This window comes from Bos javanicus, chromosome 9, assembly GCF_032452875.1.
Source record: "Bos javanicus breed banteng chromosome 9, ARS-OSU_banteng_1.0, whole genome shotgun sequence".
NCBI lineage: Eukaryota > Metazoa > Chordata > Mammalia > Artiodactyla > Bovidae > Bos > Bos javanicus.
In genome coordinates, this window is record NC_083876.1 from 35,391,871 (window position 1) to 35,413,069 (window position 21,199).

Consider the following 21,199-nt stretch of genomic DNA (forward strand, 5'->3'; position numbering starts at 1 on the left):
CACCAGCCCCAAGCATCCTGTATCCTGAATCAAACCTGGACTGGCAATTCATTTCTTATATGATATTATACATGTTTCAATGCCATTCTCCCAAATCATCCCCGCTCTGCCTCTCCCACAGAGTCCAAAAGATTGTTCTATACATCTGTGTCTCTTTTGCTGTCTCTCATACAGGGTTGTCGTTACCATCTTTCTAAATTCCATATATATGTGTTAGTATACTGTATTGGTGTTTTTCTTTCTGGCTTACTTCACTCTGTATAATAGGCTCCAGTTTCATCCACCTCATTAGAACTGATTCAAATGTATTCTTTTTAATGGTTGATTAATACTCCATTGTGTATATGTACCACAGCTTGCTTATCCATTCATCTGCTGATGGACATTTAGGTTGCTTCCATGTCCTGGCTATTATAAACAGTGCTGCGATGAATATTGGGGTACACGTGTCTCTTTCAATTGTGGTTTTCTTGGTGTGTATGCCCAGCAGTGGGTCATAAGGCGTAAGGGTCCATAGTGGCTGTACTAGTTTGCATTCCCACCAACAGTGTAAGAGGGTTCCCTTTTCTCCACACCCTCTCCAGCATTTATTGCTTGTAGACTTTTGGATCACAGCCATTCTGACTGGTGTGAAATGGTACCTCATTGTGGTTTTGATTTGCATTTCTCTGATAATGAGTGATGTTGAGCATCTTTTCATGTGTTTGTTAGCCATGTGTATGTCTTCTTTGGAGAAATGTCTATTTAGTTCTTTGGCCCATTTTTTGATTGGGGTGTTTATTTTTCTGGAATTGAGCTGCAGGAGTTGCTTGTATATTTTTGAGATTAGTTGCTTGTCAGTTGCTTCATTTGCTATTATTTTCTCCCATTCTGAAGGCTGTCTTTTCACCTTGCTTATAGTTTCCTTTGACGTGCAGAAGCTTTTAAGTTTAATTAGGTGCCATTTGTTTATTTTTGCTTTTATTTCCAATATTCTGGGAGGTGGGTCACAGAGGATCCTGCTGTGATGTATGTCGGAGAGTGTTTTGCCTATGTTCTCCTCTAGGAGTTTTATAGTTTCTGGTCTTACGTTGAGATCTTTAATCCATTTTGAGTTTATTTTTGTGTATGGTGTTAGAAAGTGTTCTAGTTTCATTCTTTTACAAGTGGTTGACCAGTTTTCCCAGCACCACTTGTTAAAGAGATTGTCTTTAATCCATTGTATATTCTTGTCTCCTTTGTCAAAGATAAGGTGTCCATATGTGCGTGGATTTATCTCTGGGCTTTCTATTGTGTTCCATTGATCTATATTTCTGTCTTTGTGCCAGTACCATACTGTCTTGATAACGGTGGCTTTGTAGTAGAGCCTGAAGTCAGGTAGGTTGATTCCTCCAGTTCCATTCTTCTTTCTCAAGATAGCTTTGGCTATTCGAGGTTTTTTGTATTTCCATACAAATTGTGAAATTATTTGTTCTAGCTCTGTGAAAAATACCATTGATAGCTTGATAGGGATTGCATTGAATCTATAGATTGCTTTGGGTAGTATACTCATTTTCACTATATTGATTCTTCTGATCCATGAACATGGTATATTTCTCCATCTATTAGTGTCCTCTTTGATTTCTTTCACCAGTGTTTTATAGTTTTCTATATATAAGTCTTTAGTTTCTTTAGGTAGATATATTCCTAAGTATTTTATTCTTTCCGTTGCAATGGTGAATGGGATTGTTTCCTTAATTTCTCTTTCTGTTTTCTCATTATTAGTGTATAGGAATGCAAGGGATTTCTGTGTGTTGATTTTATATCCTGCAACTTGACTATATTCATTGATTAGCTCTAGTAATTTTCTGGTGGAGTCTTTAGGGTTTTCTATGTAGAGGATCATGTCATCTGCAAACAGTGAGAGTTTTACTTCTTCTTTTCCAATTTGGATTCCTTTTATTTCTTTTTCTGCTCTGATTGCTGTGGCCAAAACTTCCAAAACTATGTTGAATAGTAATGGTGAAAGTGGGCACCCTTGTCTTGTTCCTGACTTTAGAGGAAATGCTTTCAATTTTTCACCATTGAGGATAATGTTTGCTGTGGGTTTGTCATATATAGCTTTTATTATGTTGAGGTATGTTCCTTCTATTCCTGCTTTCTGGAGAGTTCTTATCATAAATTGATGTTGAATTTTGTCAAAGGCTTTCTCTGCACCTATTGAGATAATCATATGGCTTTTATTTTTCAATTTGTTGATGTGGTGTATTACATTGATTGATTTGTGGATATTGAAGAATCCTTGCATCCCTGGGTTAAAGCCCACTTGGTCATGGTGTATGATCTTTTTAATGTGTTGTTGGATTCTGATTGCTAGAATTTTGTTAAGGATTTTTGCAAACCAGTAAATCTTAAGGAAATCAATCCTGAATACTCTTTCGAAGGACTGATGCTGCAGCTCCAATACTTTGGCACTTGATGTGAACAACTGACTCATTGGAAAAGACTTTGATGCTTGAAAAGATTAAAGGCAGATGGAAAAGAGGGAGATAGAGGATGAGATGGTTGGATGGCATCACTGACTCAATGGACATGAGTTTGAGGAAACTCTGGGAGACAGTAAAGAAGAGGAAAGTCTGGCATGCTGCAATCCATGGGGTCACAAAAAATTTCGGACATGACTGAGTGACTGAACAACCCAAACACAGATAAAGCAGTATATTTTAAACTATATTCAATCCCCCCAAAAAGATAAGTCTAAACTTTGGCATGCATTAAAGTTTTAAGTTTTAGAGCTTCCCTGGTGGCTCAGATGGTAAAGCATCTGCCTGTAATGAGGGAGACCCAGGTTAAATCCCTGGGTTGGGAAGATCCTCTGGAGAAGAAAATGGCAACCTACTCCAGTACTCTTGCCTGGAAAATTCCTTAGATGGAGGAGCCTGGTAGGCTACAGTCCACGGGGTGCAAAGAGTTGGACACGACTGAGTGACTTCACTTGCTTTCACTTCAAAGTTTTAAGAGTTTGCCAAAATACCCAATAATATATTATCAAGTGACTGCAGTTAAAAAAATAAATGAATCTAGGTAGTGCAAAAAAGACAATAGACAATACCTTTTTCAATAAGTTGTTTGTTAGCTATAAGGTTGAAATCAAATAATCTTTCTTTGGTGGCAATGAGAGGCAATGATTTTTTTCCCTACCTCTCAAAATATATTTATAGAAGTGAGACTTAAGTCTCTGTTTGAAAGTCTGAAGTCCTACCAAAAACACTGTAAGAAACTGAAAGCTTATTTTTTTTTTCATCAGTTATAATGGAAACTACTAATTCCTAATTGTTACCACTACCATGAAGCACAAAAGTAAACAATAACTATTTCGTATACTGTTAAAAGCATACCTAGTGAACAAGATGTATTTCCTCTGCAAAGTTATTGTCTCTATTAAATCAAAGCCACTTGAACAGTATGAAAGTTGGGTTGATATTTCTTGCATGTTCTCTCTAGCTGTATGTGTTAGGATTTTAAAAGGTTCTGAGACACTTAACTATCCAATCAACTTTGATCTAATAAGATACTGTCCTTGCCAGAGCCCATAGTTTGTGTTTGTTTTTCTGAGCAAATCTTGATGAATATCTCTTTCACCTTATACTTAGGTTTCAGATGATTGGGTAGTTCACTCTCCGAATCACTGGACTGGAAACTTGATTAGAATCCTGTTGTTACCTGCTTGACTAAAAAAGTCTCTCTCAATTTAGAAGAGAAGCTTAGAAATGAAAGTCCTCAGTGAAACATGTTTAGTAGCTGAAGTCTCTGACACATGGCACTCAAGCTCTCAGGCTTCCACAGCCCTCCTTAAGCTTACAGAGTTTCTGATAGAATAGGTTCTTTCTCAAGGGAAAATGAGGGGCCAGAGAGACACAGTTTATCAGGGATACAGGTATCAGGCCTCTATGTCAGTGTCTGTGTTATCAAGGAAAGTAAATGTGCGGGCTTCTCTGCTAATTAGAAATTTTGCATTTCTTTTGAAAATGGAATCTACATATGTCAGCAAGTTTATATAATCATTATGCAAAAGTTCAAGTGGAATCCTGTTATAGTATGCTTTTTGTTGTCATTTGTATCTCTTAATTTCATTATTTCTCAGAATAACATGAAATGTGCCTTACAAATATCAGAAGTCAAAGATATTTAAGCCATTTCATATTTTGTCTTACATATCATTTTTTCTCTTACAGGTAGCCATCCTAATATTGAGTTTACTATCTGCAGCAGCAAACTACTTTTTCCATCCATTATTTACCTGTTTGTTGCTTGAAATACTTAGTTTACCTTGGTAATCTCTATAGAAAATTGAAATATTAATGTGAATTACTTTAGTACTCTGCAGCATCAAGGATTAGATACAGAAGAAAAAATACATATAATTACATCAAAGGTATGACTTCCACATTTTAGCAAGTCTGCTTCTTGGTTTCTTTCATTGTGGCCCTTGATCTGGTTAGTTGTTCTGCAATATGTTTCATCTTTATGGCTTAGAAATTTAACAAATATGGCTATGCCAAGCATCAGACAGATTAATTTCGCTAAAGCGAAATGATTGTTATCTTGTTTGACATGTGCTGCTGTGATGCAGAGATGATTTGAATGGTCTGCTGAAATTCTCAAGGAGCAAGTAGTGGAACTCCAGCTCATGTTCAAAGAACATGGTGAGTGGTTTCAATCAATTGAGCTGAGCTCTGCTATTGAAACACTCCTTTAAAAATAATCTAAGTAATATGTGCACTTTATTAGATACAGAAAACATTTTTTTTTTTTTTTACAAATACGACACCTAAGAATGCATTGACTTTGGTGGCAATGCTGTGCTCAGGTGTAATAAAATTGATGAGCCCATATAATAAAATTTATGGAACCAGAGTGAATTCAATTTATTTGAATATGCTCAGTTATGTTTTTGTTTATTCCCATAGCAGATGTTTAATTTACAAACCAGGCAATTACGACAGCTCTTCCAAACAAATAAGAGCAGATTAGTCAAACGTTCACATCAATTTTTATGTTTATCATTAGTTTTATGAGGTGTCATGAATATTCAGTAGTAAGAAAAACTATCATTATGATACCTGGAAAACCTCAAAATGATGTTTTGCATCTCTAAGTGCTATTTCCCCCTTTTTGATAAAGCTATTAATGTGACTTGTCTCTTATTACAAGTTGGGCTTACAGGCTGCAATGCAAAAAGCACTCATGCTCTTTGGGGATCTTGTACATTCTAATCAATGTGCTGATGGCATTTTTGTGGAAAATATGCAACAATGTATAGGTGATCATATTTTGATTTTTACTCTGCAGATATAGATATATTAGTGCATTCTGTAAGGCCAGAAATAAACCCATGCACCTATGGGTACCTTATCTTTGAAAAAGGAGGCAAAGATATATAATGGGACAGAGACAGACTCTTCAATAAATGGTGCTGGGAAGACTGGACAGCTACATGTAAAAGAATGAAATTAGAACACTTCCTAACACCATGCACAAAGATAAACTTGAAATGGATTAAAGACCTAAATGGAAGACCAGAAACTATAAAACTCTTAGAGGAAAACATAGGCAGAATACTCAATGACATAAATCAAAGGAAGATTGTTTATGATCCACCACCTAGAGTAATGGAAATAAAAACAAAAGTAAACAAGCAGGACCTAATTAAACTGACAGCTTCTGCACAGCAAAGGAAACTATAAGCAAGGTGAAAAGACAAACCTCAGAATGGAAGAAAATAGCAGCAAATGAAACAACTGACAAAGGATTAATTTCCAAAATATACAGGCAGCTCATACAACTCAATACCAGAAAAACAAACAACCCAAACAAAAAGTGGGGAAAAGTTTTAAACAGACATTTCTCCAAAGAAGACATACAGATGGCTAACAAACACATGAAAAGCTGCTCAACATTGCTCATCATTGGAGAAATGCAAATCAAAACTGTAATGAGATATCACCTCACACCAGTCAGAGTGGCCATCATCAAAAAATCTATAAACAATAAATGCTGGAGGGTGTGGAGAAAAGGGAACACTCTTGCGCTGTTGGTGGGAATGTAAATTGATACAGCTACTATGGAAGATAGTATGGAGACTCTTCAAAAACTAGGAATAAAATGACCATCAGTTCAGTTCAGTTTAGTTGCTCAGTCGTGTCTGACTCTTTGTGACCCCATGAATTGCAGTACGCCAGGCCTCCCTGTCCATCACCAACTCCCAGAGTTCACCCAAATTCATGTCCATTGAGTCGGTGATGCCATTCAGCCATCGCATCCTCTGTCATCCCTTTCTCCTCATGCCCCCAATCCCTCCCAGCATCAGGGTCTTTTCCAATGAGTCAACTCTTCGCATGAGGTGGCCAAAGTGTTGGAGTCAGCCTCAGCATCAGTCCTTCCAATGAACACCCAGGACTGATCTCCTTTAGGATGGACTGGTTGGATCTCCTTGCAGTCCAAGGGACTCTCAAGAGTCTTCTCCAGCACCACAATTCAAAAGCATCAATTCTTTGGCACTCAGCTTTCTTCACAGTCCAACTCTTACAACCATACATGACCACTGGAAAAACCATAGCCTTGACTAAATGGACCTTTTTTGGCATAGTAATATCTCTGCTTTTTAATATGCTATCTAGGTTGGTCATAACTTTCCTTCCACGGAGTAAGCATCTTTTAATTTCATGGCTGCAATCACCATCTGCAGTGATTTTGGGCCCCACAAAATAAAGTCTGACACTGTTTCCACTGTTTCCCCATCTATTTCCCGTACCCAGCAATCCCACTCCTAGGCATATACCCTGAGGAAACCAAAATCGAAAAAGACACATGTATCTCATTGTTCATTGCAGCATTATTTACAATGGCTAGAACATGGAAGCAACCTAGATGTCCATCAACAGGTGAATGGATAAAAAAGTAGTAGTACATACCAACAATGGAATATTACTCAGCCATAAAAAGGAATCCATTTGAGGTAGATGAGGTAGATGAACCTTGAACCTATTATACAGAGTGAAGTAAGTCAGAGAGAAAGATAAATATTGTATTCTAATGCATATATACAGAATCTAGAAAAATCGTACTTAGACTTCCCTGGTGGCTCAGATGGTAAAGCGTCTGTCTACAATGTGGGAGACCTGGGTTTGATCCCTGTGTTGGGAAGATCCCCTGGAGAAGGAAATGGCAATCCACTCCAGTACTATTTCCTGGAAAATCCCATGGACAGAGTAGCCTGGTAGGCTACAGTCCATGGGGTCGCAAAGAGTTGGACACGACTGAGTGACTTCACTTTCCTTTCTAATGGAGAAACAGACATAGAGAATAGACTCATGGACATGGGTAGAGGGGAGGAGAGGGTGAGATGTATGGAAAGAGTAACATGGAAACTTACATTACCATATGTAAAATAGCTGATGGGAATTTGCCGTATGGCTCAGGAAACTCAAACAGAGGCTCTGTATCCACCTAGAGGGGTGGGATGGAGAGGGAGATGGGATGGAGGTTCAAAGTGGAGGGGATATATGTACACCTATAGCTGATTCATGTTGGGGTTTGACAAAAAACAACAAAGTTCTATAAAGCAATTATCCTTCAATTAGAAAACAAATAATTAAAAAATATATATATATTTGTGCATTCTATAACATTACTATGCAGAGTTTATAGAATGTTAATTTTTATTAAAAATAACTTGTGTGCATGCTCAGTTGTGTCTGGCTCTTTGTGACCCCCATGGACTGTAGACCACCTCCTATGTCCATGGAATTTTCCAGGCAAGAATATTGGAGTGGGTTTTCATTTCCTACTCCCAGGGATCTTCCTAACCCAGAGATGGAACTTGTGTCTCCTGCCTTGGCAGGTGGATTCTTTACCTCTGCGCCAGATAACTCACCATACTTTTATTTCCAAGTTTAACTTGCTTCCTCTTCTTTGTAATATCTTTTGTTACATCAAGGGAAAGTTTTACTTTTCCAGACATAAGAACCTGATGTAGCTCTGAATGTTGAATCTGTAGATCAGAATCTTAATGTGAAGCTGTTTGTAAGGGAGGTCCTCACACAGCAGTTTTATTTTTCTTTTATGTGCTTAAACTGTCAGAATAAAAAGGCTGTAGCTCCATTATGAATCAGTAAAACTACATAGCATCATCCATAAACAAGCACACGATATTTCCAGGCTGGCTGCTTTTGAATGGATTGCACTATAACAAGCTCTGCCCTAAAAGCAGTGCTACCTCCTCAATATCCTAACCTAATTCCCATGATGCATGCATTTCCCCCCCAACCATTTTAATGGCAGGTTTCCTGTCATCAATCAGTATTCAGTCAGAAAAAGAAATTAGGAGATCAATGTGATAAAATAGCTCTAGTGGGAATAGCTTCAGTAGAAATATTTTCAATGTAAGTTATGTCAAATATTGAAATAAGTAAACTGGAGGAAAGCATGATTTTATTGTTAAGGCTGCTGTGAACTGAACTATAATACTGTAATTTTTGTGAGTTTGTTTGTTTGTTCTCACTAGTATACCTTTTTTGGGCAGCAACCAAAATATCACCTTCTTCTTTGTCACTAGTTACAGTTAGTCATAGTACAAATCTCCCAGGAGTGTTAACTTTATCGTACCACGTACGATAATTTTATTTTTGAATTTGAATGTAGGCCATGTCAGAATACTGTTTAGTGTAGTGTCACTTCTTGGATTCTTACTGAAACTTATAAAAGCATTAGTCATTAGAATTCAAAACAGTCAAATTGGTTTACATCTTCCTAGGATGTTTATCGGCAAGCTAATTTTTAATACACATGCACACACCTTTTAACTTGGCTTGTTTTAGCTAGACTACCCCATTCCTATCAATTAGGTGGAGGGTAGTAGACTTAATATAATAAAAGCTATATATGACAAACCCACATCAAACATTGTCCTCAATGGTGAAAAATTGAAAGCATTTCCTCTAAAGTCAGGAACAAGACAAGGGTGCTCACTTTCACCATTACTATTCAACATAGTTTTGGAAGTTTTGGCCACAGCAATCAGAGCAGAAAAAGAAATAAAAGGAATCCAAATTGGAAAAGAAGAAGTAAAACTCTCACTGTTTGCAGATGACGTGATCCTCTACATAGAAAACCCTAAAGACTCCACCAGAAAATTACTAGAACTAATCAATGACTATAGTAAAGTTGCAGGATATAAAATCAACACACAGAAATCCCTTGCATTCCTATACACCAATAATGAGAAAATAGAAAGAGAAATTAAGGAAACAATTCCATTCACCATTGCAACGGAAAGAATAAAATACTTAGGAATATATCTACCTAAACAAACTAAAGATCTATATATAGAAAACTATAAAACACTGGTGAAAGAAATCAAAGAGGACACTAATAGATGGAGAAATATACCATGTTCATGGATCAGAAGAATCAATATAGTGAAAATGAGTATACTACCCAAAGCAATTTATAGATTCAATGCAATCCCTATCAAGCTACCAATGGTATTCTTCACAGAGCTAGAACAAATAATTTCACAATTTGTATGGAAATACAAAAAACCTTGAATAGCCAAAGCTATCTTGAGAAAGAAGAATGGAACTGGAGGAATCAACCTACCTGACTTCAGGCTCTACTACAAAGCCACCGTTATCAAGACAGTATGGTACTGGCACAAAGACAGAAATATAGATCAATGGAACACAATAGAAAGCCCAGAGATAAATCCACGCACCTATGGACAACTTATCTTTGACAAAGGAGACAAGAATATACAATGGATTAAAGACAATCTCTTTAACAAGTGGTGCTGGGAAATCTGGTCAACCACGTGTAAAAGAATGAAACTAGAACACTGTCTAACACCATACACAAAAATAAACTCAAAATGGATTAAAGATCTCAATGTAAGACCAGAAACTATAAAACTCCTAGAGGAGAACATAGGCAAAACACTCTCCGACATACATCACAGCAGGATCCTCTATGACCCACCTCCCAGAATATTGGAAATAAAAGCAAAAATAAACAAATGGCACCTAATTAAACTTAAAAGCTTCTGCACATCAAAAGAAACTATGAGCAAGGTGAAAAGGCAGCCTTCAGAATGGGAGAAAATAATAGCAAATGAAGCAACTGACAAACAACTAATCTCAAAAATATACAAGCAACTCCTACAGCTCAACTCCAGAAAAATAAATGACCCAATCAAAAAATGGGCCAAAGAACTAAATAGACATTTCTCCAAAGAAGACATACAGATGGCTAACAAACACATGAAAAGATGCTCAACATCACTCATTATCAGAGAAATGCAAATCAAAACCACAATGAGGTACCATTTCATGCCGGTCAGAATGGCTGCGATCCAAAAGTCTACAAGCAATAAATGCTGGAGAGGGTGTGGAGAAAAGGGAACCCTCTTACACTGTTGGTGGGAATGCAAACTAGTACAGCCACTATGGAGAACAGTGTGGAGATTCCTTAAAAAACTGGAAATAGAACTGCCTTATGATCCAGCAATCCCACTGCTGTGCATACACACTGAGGAAACCAGAATTGAAAGAGACACATGTACCCCAATGTTCATCGCAGCACTGTTTATAATAGCCAGGACATGGAAGCAACCTAGATGTCCATCAGCAGATGAATGGATAAGCAAGCTGTGGTACATATACACAATGGAGTATTACTCAGCCATTAAAAAGAACACATTTGAATCAGTTCTAATGAGGTGGATGAAACTGGAGCCTATTATACAGAGTGAAGTAAGCCAGAAAGAAAAACACCAATACAGTATACTAATGCATATATATGGAATTTAGAAAGATGGTAACAATAACCCTGTGTACGAGACAGCAAAAGAGACAATGATGTATAGAACAGTCTTATGGACTCTGTTGGAGAGGGAGAGGGTGAGAAGATTTGGGAGAATGGCATTGAAACATGTATAATATCATGTATGAAATGAGTCACCAGTCCAGGTTCGATGCACAATACTGGATGTTTGGGGCTGGTGCACTGGGACGACCCAGAGGGATGATATGGGGAGGGAGGAGGGAGGAAGGTTCAGGATGGGGAACACATGTATACCTGTGGCAGATTCATTTCAATATTTGGCAAAACTAATACAATATTGTAAAGTTTAAAAATAAAATAAAATTAAAAAAATAAATAAATAAATAAAATTTAAAAAATAAAAAAAAATTTGGCAAAACTAATACAATATTGTAAAGTTTAAAAATAAAATAAAATTTAAAAAATAAAAAAATTAAAAAAAATAAAATTTAAAAATAAAATTTAAAAAAATTAAAAAAATTTTAAAAATAAAATAAAAATAAAAAAAATATCATTTTGATATTTGGCAAAACTAATACAATATTGTAAAGTTTAAAAATAAAATAAAATTTAAAAAAAGCTGATTTATAAGATATTTCTTTTTAGTCTTTCTTTTTAAAAGATACATGTGAAATGCCAGCCTGGATGAAGCACAAGCAGGAATCAAGATTGCTGGGAGAAATATCAATAACCTCAAATATGCAGATGACACCACTCTAATGGCAGAAAGTGAACAGGAACTAAAGAGGAGAGTGAAAAAACTGGCTTAAAACTCAATATCCTAAAAACTAAGATCATGGCATCCAGTCCCATAATTTCATGGCAAATAGATGGGGGAAAAAATGGAAACAATGACAGACTTTATTTTCTCGGGCTCCCAAATCACTGTAGATGGTGACTGCAACCATGAAATTAAAAGATGCTTGTTCCTTTGAAGAAAAGCTATGATAAACCTAGATAATATATTAAAAAGCAGAGATATCACCTTGCCAACAAAGGTCCGTATAGACAAAGCTATGTTTTGTTTTCAGTATTCAGGTACAGATGTGAGAGTTGGACCATAAAGATGGCTGAACACTAAAGAATTGATGCTTTCAAACTGTGGTGATGGATAAAACTCTTGTGAGTCCTTGGACAGCAAGGAGATCAAACCAGTCAATCCTAAAGGAAATCAACCCTGAATATTCACTTGAAAGACTGATGCTGAAGCTGAAGCTCCAATGCTGTGGCCACCTGATGCGCAGAGCCGACTCATTGGAAAAGACTCTGATGCTGCAAAAGATTGAAGGCAGGAGGAGAAGGGGGCAACAGAGGATGAGATGGTTGGATGGCATCACTGACTCAATGGACATGAATTTGAGCACACTCCAGGGGATGGTGAAGGACAGGGAAGCTCAGCATCCTGCAGTCCATGGGGTTGCAAAGAGTCAGACACAACTGAGCAACTGAACAACAATAACAAATAACAATAATATGAAGGAGATGATGGGAATGGATGAGTATAGGACCCAAAAAGAAACATAAACCTTAAGCAAGAAATCACACATAAATAGTTTACTCACAGACCTGGGTCTACTATTCAGCAAAGGTAATGCTGTTCCATGAAAGTAATGAACAACTCTTCATAGGGAGGAAAAGCAGACACTGGGGCATGTAGACAGAAAGGGCCATGATAAATAATTGCACCCAATATATTGCGAGGCAGTATTCTCTTGGGAATCCAGCAAAAAAAAAAATGGTATGCCACTTGTTTTTAGATTATAAAATTCTTAGAGTATGAATTACTAGCAGGGTTTGCTTTCTTTTAACAGGAATCTACCCTTTTAGATTGAAGGCGGGTAAGATTATCTAGTCATCTTGCACACCAGTCTGTTATAAAGATCATACTGACCTCTGTAAATGATAGACTGATGTTCTTTGTAAAATACAAGCCAGGAAGTTCACATTTACAGTTGTTATACTAATATTAGTCTTTTGAATGGATTTCACAGTTTGCTTTTAACATAATTTGCTTTGGACCTTTATATGTCATCATCGTTCTGCAGTGGAACTCTTTCTTTCCTATGAGACAAAATCTTTTGACTTTCATGAAAATTTATAAAGCAAAATTTCATAGTATTAAGGGTTTTCATAATAACTATAGGTCAAAATTATTAAATTCATTTCAAAGCTGTCAATATAGACTAATAAGCACTAAAGTTCTTATGGCTGAAATGTGGGAGATTCACTTCTTTTAGTGCATTTACCACGAAATCCAAGTTATTTAGACTTCCTGATTGTTAGATTTTTGATAGTTTCAAACTATTGAAATTATGTAGGTGCAATTATTTCCTTGTTTTAATACAATAAATATGCATAAGTAAAATAATGTGAATATAGGGAGAATATAGCATATACAAAATGCTCATCTGGGTGAATATCAATATTTTTTTGCTTTTCCAAAGGTTAAGATGTTTTATGTAAAGCAGTTGTTGTTTATTTGTAAAATAATATTTTTAGTCCACTATCTTACATACAGGCTTCCCAGGTAGTGGTTAAGAATGAGACTGCCAATGCATGTGACATAAAGAGATGCGGGATCAATTCTTGGGTTGGGAAGATCCCCTGGAGGAAGGCATGGCAACCCACTCCAGTGTTCTTGGCTGGAGAACCCCATGGGCAGAGGAGCCTGGAAGGCTACAGTCCATGAGATCACAAAGAGTTAGACATGACTGAAGTGACCTTGCACGTATGTCTTACATACACATCATGTGTATAATATTAACTTACAAAAGTGATTCATTAACATATTTTTATGATTACAATGGACTTGTTTTTTATCTTATTAATCCCTCAAAACTGACAACAGCAACAACCTCAGAGATATTTTTTTTTAGGTAATGAAATATAAATATAAATACCCACTCTTCCCTCACTTGATAAGATCAAAGTTTAGTGTGGAAGTAGACTCATCATGTGAAAATTGGAGGGCAAGTATTATGAGCTTCAGTGTCCTCAGATGTGGAGTGAGAGGTGATTCTGAATATCTTGAAAACATTGTTCTTTAACTTGTGCACTTTGAATAGTTTTTTTCCAAAAGTTAAAATAATCATTAACCTAGTGATTAAACATATTTAGTATTTACGTAAGCTTATTAAATATATATTAAACCCATTTTGAATGTTATGAAATGTATTTTAATGCTTTCCTAATGATGTCTTCAGAGATCAGTTCTTCCTGATTCGTGAGTTCTTTTGTTGAGATATAATCAGCATATAAGATTTTATTAGTTTTAGGTATACAACAATGATTCAGTGTTTATATACATTTTGAAATGATCACCTCAGTAAGTCCAGTTAATATCCATCAGCACATATAGTTACAGTTGGTGTGTGTGTGTGTGTGACAAGAGCTTTTAAGATCTACTCTCTTAGGAACTTACAAATATACTATACAGTATTACTAACTATAGTTACTATGCTGTATATTATAGCCTCGAGATGTATTTATCTTTTAACTGAAAGTTTGTATTTTTTGATCACCTTCACTGGTGGTAACCACTTCTGGTAACCACTGATCTGTTATCTTTATCTGAGTTTATTAGATGTTACAAATGAACATATTTTCATTTTGAAATTATTAAAATTAAAGAAAAAACCCACAACACCCAAAATGGAATGTTTCTACTTCTACTTATTCATATATATTAGTGTTCGGTTACTGTATCCTTTTTATGATATTTTGGACTACATCTGCTCAGTACTAAAAAACATCTTGGTAAAATAAAAAATAACAGGTTTGCTGTCAACAGCAAAGAAGCATGGAATTGGTCTTTTTTCTTTTTTAAATACTCTTTCAACTTTATGTCTACTTGTTTATTGATCCTCTATGGATTAGTTCCTAAACTTCCTTCATCTTAACCCTTGCTCCAGTTTTATGTAAATAACATGCATAGTTTTAAAGGATAATTTAAACTAGTTCATTAAAGTTGCTTTCCTCATCTTGACTCTCTAAAGGTCAAATGGCCACATGATATTGATGTTGTAAGGGAACTCAGAGATCATCTGGAGTCATTCTTTCTAAAATGGCACTTTCAGACAGCAATCTTTTCCTTTCTGAAATAATTTGGGTGAAAAAAGTATAGCCTTTTCACTGCTGGTCAGCTCTAATTGTTTGAAAATGTTCCGTTGGCTTTACTGAATTCTGCTTTGGGAGAGAAAAACACAGTATATCATGGTCCCTACTTCCAAATGTTGACATTAATGAGGGACATATTTTTGCAAACACTTATCAACAGTAGCAGACAGGGGAAAGGGCTATCTCTACCTGAGGTGGAACACCATAGGAGCCCTAGGGTGGGGAGGGAGGGATGTTCCCTTCCACCTGAGGAAGGGAGGGCCCCTGGATAGGGTATCACACAATAAGGGCTTTGAAGAGAATGGGCAGAATTTAGAAAAGTGACATTTAAGGAAAAATCATTCCATCAGGGAGAATAAAAGGAATGTGACTTAGCTATTGTTAGCAACATTAGGAGTAGCGGTGGTAATAGTACTCCTTGAATAAGTCATCATTAAATTTGTAAAACACAATTTAAAATACAAATTAAATGGTCATGGGTTTAAAACAAACAAAAAATAAATGCACCCTACTCTAGAAACTAGCAAAATCATTAAGGGTTTGGGTAGATGAATAACATGTTTTATAACATCATTCCCTTCCTTATAATCTATCCTCGAGACAAAAGAACAATGTAATTTACAGCATAAATTTACCTTGTAATTTATAGCATAAGATTAACTGACAATGTCACTGACCAGTCAGGTGACTTTTAGCAGCTTTCAACACAAGGGACAGTTGTGAATATGTTCTGTTTGACTTCCCAACAATCTGAGTCACTTTTCCTCTAAGTCATCTCTGAACAGTTGATGCAGTTCAGACAAAACTGGGTTACTTATAAAATCCTTGGGTAAGGGACAGGTACTATTTTATTATTTGCTGTGAACAGAAAATACTAACTCATGCAAGTGGTCTGCTTACAGGAATTAATTTGCTTTAAGTAGAGTAAAATCCCTACTGAAAGCGAAAGTGAAGTCGCTCAGTCGTGTCCGAGTCTTTGCGACCCCATGGACTGTAGCCTACCAGGCTTCTCCGTCCATGGGATTCTCCAGGCAAGAATACTGGAGTGGGTTACCATTTCCTTCTCCAGGGGATCTTCCCGACCCAGGGATCGAACCCGGGTCTCCCACATTGGAGGCAGATGCTTTAACCTCTGAGCCACCAGGGAAATCCCTACTATGAAAGAAAAACATGTAAATAAATATGAAATAAATCAAGCTGCAGTAATATAATGAAAATTACATTAGTTGCATACCTGTGCTTTACTGTACTGTGCTAAGTTGCTTCAGTCATGTCTGACTCTGCGACCATATGAACTGTAGCTCAGCTCCTCTGTCCATGGACTTCTCCACCTATAGTGGAGTGGGTTGCTGTGCCCTCCTCCAGGGGATCTTTCTGATTCAGGGATCAAACCCACGTCTCCTGCATCTCCTGCATTGGCAGGCAGGTTCTGTACCTGCCTGGTGCTACCTGGGAAGCCCCTAGTTGCACACATAACTGTCCAATTCAATATCTTAACACCATCCCAAGAAGTGTATTTTAGAATAAGTTAGGCTCATTTTGTTTTTATTCCTTCATTAGTAACCAGCAAAGAGGTCTGTTTAGTCAAAAATGTGGTTTTTCCAGTAGTCATGTATGGATGTGAGAGTTGGACTATAAAAAAAGCTGAGCATCAAAGAATTGATGTTTTTGAACTATGGTGTTGGAGATGACTCTGGAAACTCTTGGACTGCTAGCAGGTCCAAGCAGTCAATCTTAAAGGAAATCAGTCCTGAATATTCATTGGAAGGACTAATGCTGAAGCTGAAATTCCAGTACTTTGGCCACCTGATGTGAAGAACCAACTCATTGGAAAAGACCCTGATGCTGGGAAAGATTGAGGGCAGGAGGAGAAGGGGATGACAGAGGATGAGATGGCTGGATGGCATCACCTACGTGATACACATGAATTTGAATAGGCTCCGGGAGTTGGTGATGGACAGGTAAGCCTGGCGTGCTGCAGTCCATGGGGTCACAAAGAATCAGACACAACTGAGTGACTGAACTGAACTGAGTAACAAAGGGACCATAATCTACCTACCTAATAATATTTTTCAAGGATTTTTTTCAGGTTAAGTTCTAACAACAGCATATGTTGACCATTATATTGTTGTTAAACAGTTTACATTGAAATAATGTAATATACTACTGATTTCTAAATTTAGAGAATATACTTTAGGTGTTATGCAGGTAACTTTTTAATCAAGGTTTGGTAGTATGCAGAGAAACAGACACATTTAATTAACATAAAGCATAATCACTCAGTCATACTAGACCTGTGACAGGTACTTCTAAATCAACTCAGACCCTCCAGGTTTTGCAGAGGAAAAAAAGATGCTGTGTCAATTTCTTTTATGAAATTAATATTTATTATTTACCTGACATGTGTCAGGCAGCCTTCTTAGGCTGGCCATTTGTGGTAAATAAGCCACAAATTCTATGGGAGTTCCAATATCAGGTTTTTATTCTTTTGGACCATACCTTAATGACTTGTTCTTATAAGTCATGAGAAAAAGTAAAATATTATACAAAACTGAAATTTTAAAAATTGCTTACTTTTGGATGCTACTGTAATAAATTTGTTTAAAATAGCAAAGGACTGTCTGCTATCATTAGCCAGTATACATGCCTTTCTTGTTAGCCATGCATCGCAGCACATAGAACACAGCAGATACTCAGCAAATATTCAATGAAAGAAAGAATTATAAAACGTTAAAATAGCTAGTGATGTATGGGAATATTTAACAACCAGTTCTCTGGGGAAGGGGATAATCTGTAGCATTTACTGGCCAATTTCTGATTTTTGTGGTATGAAATTCACCATGGCCAATAGTTACTAATGTTATATCAATTGACTCACATTTCTAAGAATTTAACAAGCAGCTTTCACAAGTCAATCTAAATCAGCTGTAGCTAAAATATTAATATATATGTGTTTGTTCCTGGTGAAATATCAGGACAGAGGTCATTATATATATATGCATATATATTCTATAATTATAAATGGAGACCATATATATATATATATATGTATTTGGACTGCTAGCAGATCCAACCAGTCAATCTTAAAGGAAATCAGTCCTGAATATTCATTGGAAGGACTGATGCTGAAGCTGAAATTCCAGTACTTTGGCCACCTGATGTTAAGAACCAACTCATTGGAAAAGACCCTGATGCTGGGAAAGATTGAGAGCAGGAGGAGAATATATATATATTTATTTATATATATATAATATATATATTATATATATATATTTGGTCTCCATTTATAATTATAGAATGTCTTTCCAGATTATTAAGCACAATTTAAACAGAAAGTGTCAATTTAGAGTATCAAAACTATTCTAAAAATTTAAACTTAATCCCATATCAACCCTCTGAGGTATGTTCAATAGTTTTACCTATTTTATAAATAAGGAAACTGAGAGCGTGGAATACCTAACTTGCTGTAGATCACAGAGCTAGGACATGACAAAACTGGAGTTCCAACCCTAGAAATCTGTTTCCAAAGCCTGAATTCATAGTCATCATATTATATTGCTTCTTGAATGATGAGGATGGTAAAAACACATGTTTATGTTTTTTCTCAAACTTGTACTCAACAGGATTTAATGACTGATCAATTTCTAGTGGTTTTAGTTACTCTCTTTCGTTACTTACTTGTTTCTTTGTTTTGATAAAGCATCTTACATAGGCTGGAGATAGAGCCAGGAGGAAAAAGGGATTGTGAAAACATTGAAAATTCAACTCTGGAATTTTTATAACAATTATTTGTCTAGTGGAGAAGCCAGGTAAATATTAATATCTGACAGCCTAGTAAAACAGTACACACTGCTTCTATACAATTCAACTATATTACAGGACAAGTATTTCCTCAACTGTGCTTCCCTATGGCACCCCACTCCAGTACTCTTGCCTGGAGAATCCCATGGACGGAGGAGGCTGGTGGGCTGCAGTCCATGGGTTGCTGAGAGTCCAACACGACTGAGTGACTTCACTTTCACTTTCCACTTGCATGCATTGGAGAAGGAAATGGCAACCCACTCCAGTGTTCTTGCCTGGAGAATCCCAGGGACGGGGAGCCTGGTGGGCTGCCACCTATGGGGTCGCACAGAGTCGGACAAGACTGAAGCGACTTAGCAGCAGCAGCAGGAACCAAAAATATCACACTAATTGGGAAGGTCTTTATTTCTGTTTCTCAATACCTACAGTAAAAAGAGGCTATAATAAACAACAATAATTACTAAGAGCTAAATTTCAAATTGCACTTTTTCTGATGCACTCATTGTATTTCACCTTTAGCATAAAGTGAATACTAAATTTCCCACAAATTAAACCATCTCCTATTTGCTTTTCTGTACAGAATTTATTTTTTGATCTGTGAACAGTCTGAGAGAATTTATTGTCTATGTATTTATAGAATGTTCATCAAACAAGAGGACCTTGATACCTTGAGAAGTAGAGTAACTTGTAAAAAAAACATATATTGTACATTAGATTTGTCAGTTGGATTCCCCCAAGCCATTCTCTAACTCCAAAGCAGAATTCTTACTGCTAGTTAAATATTATTTCATTTCCTCAAATTAATCATCACAGAAACTTTTTCTCCCCTGAGTAGCAACCTTGTGCCATAAAAGTCCTTTTATATAGGGCACCAAAATTATTGAAACTTTGTAATGAAAATATCTGTAGTGTATCAGTTATTGTGATTATAGGAGCAGCTAAAAGTTTTAAATGAAATCTGGGAATTAGAGCCTTTTTCAAGATTTAAGTTGCAGCCAAAAACAAATTCCTTGTGCAATAGTAATACTAAATTCACCTCTTACAACCTTACTGTCTGATTCTTCTTTGGCGAGGTGGGGTTGGGAAGGCAGCCACAGCCAGGCAGCTGCTAGGTAAGGATGAAAGGCACCAAGAACTCAAATCCTGAATGGGATGCCAAGGTTAACTAGAGTCTAGACACAAACCTTAGACAAATATGCCAAAAGGAGAGTGAGAGAAGGGGAGCCCAAAGAGTGAGATTGGAAATGCCAGAAAAGGAGGGGGAGAGAGAAACAAAAAGCAGCACAGCAGATGCCTGCATATCTCTGAAAATTTTCTCATACCCTTGAGGATGTGCTAGTTCATGGGAAAATGTGTGTATGCAGCAGATACTATTCTCACTATGAGTCGAGACTTGGAAAAGATAGAGAATGAGATGTGCTGAATATCTCACTTCTCTCTTAGGATATTAAGAGACTACAAGCTTGATTTTTGTGTTTTTCAACTCATTGTAGAAACCAAGGAATCTGAAGGAAAGAAAATTATACAGGTGTATTATTAAGTCGTTAGGTCATGTCTGACTCTTTTGCGACCCCATAGACTGTAGACCTCCAGGCTCCTCTGTCCATGAGATTTTCCAGGCAAGAATACTGGAGTGTACTGCCATTTCCTTCTCCAGGGGATCTCCACGACCTAGGGACTGAACCCTCATCTCCTTCATTGGGAAGCGGGTTCTTTACCACTGAGCCACCAGGGAAACCATACAGGTATTAGCTGGAGTAAAATATCCCTTAGGTGGTCTTTTCAACACATTAAATTACAGTGAGTTAACATCACAGGCATGAGGTGTGCCCCACAGGCATACTATTCATGTATTACTTTTATTTTTTTTGAATACCTAAATGCAAATCATGTAATTTGATACAACTGTATTCTCTTGTATTTTTTTGTTGTTGCTTCAGATCCTAAAAACAGTTTACTGTTTTTAGTGAAAATAATACAGTTTATTAATTGTGTTAGACAATCAATAAAGATTTTAAGTATTCTATCACATTTAATGAGAAAAATCACACTATTTGTACAGGGAAAAAAGAAAAATTGTGAGATTGGAAGAGGTAAAGAAATGGGTTCATGACTCCAAAGTTAAAAAGTGGTAGAGGTCATATTCAAAGTTAAGGCTGCCAGACACCTGTCATATCATTGTGTCCTAAGACTGAAAATTTATTTAAAATAATGGCCATGCCTTCTGAATGATCTCATCAAGCTGAGGACATCAGGCAAGACGTATTACTAAACATTTCAATCCATAAATGTTTCAAACAAACATTCTCAAATTCCCTGCCAGTTAAATACTTTAGTGTCTAAAATGTATTTTTATATGAGAACCCAGAATTTTTTATATTAAGCTGCCCTCCTATAGGAATCAATTTCCATGTGTCTGGAATTTAGATGAGGTTCTGATATAAGA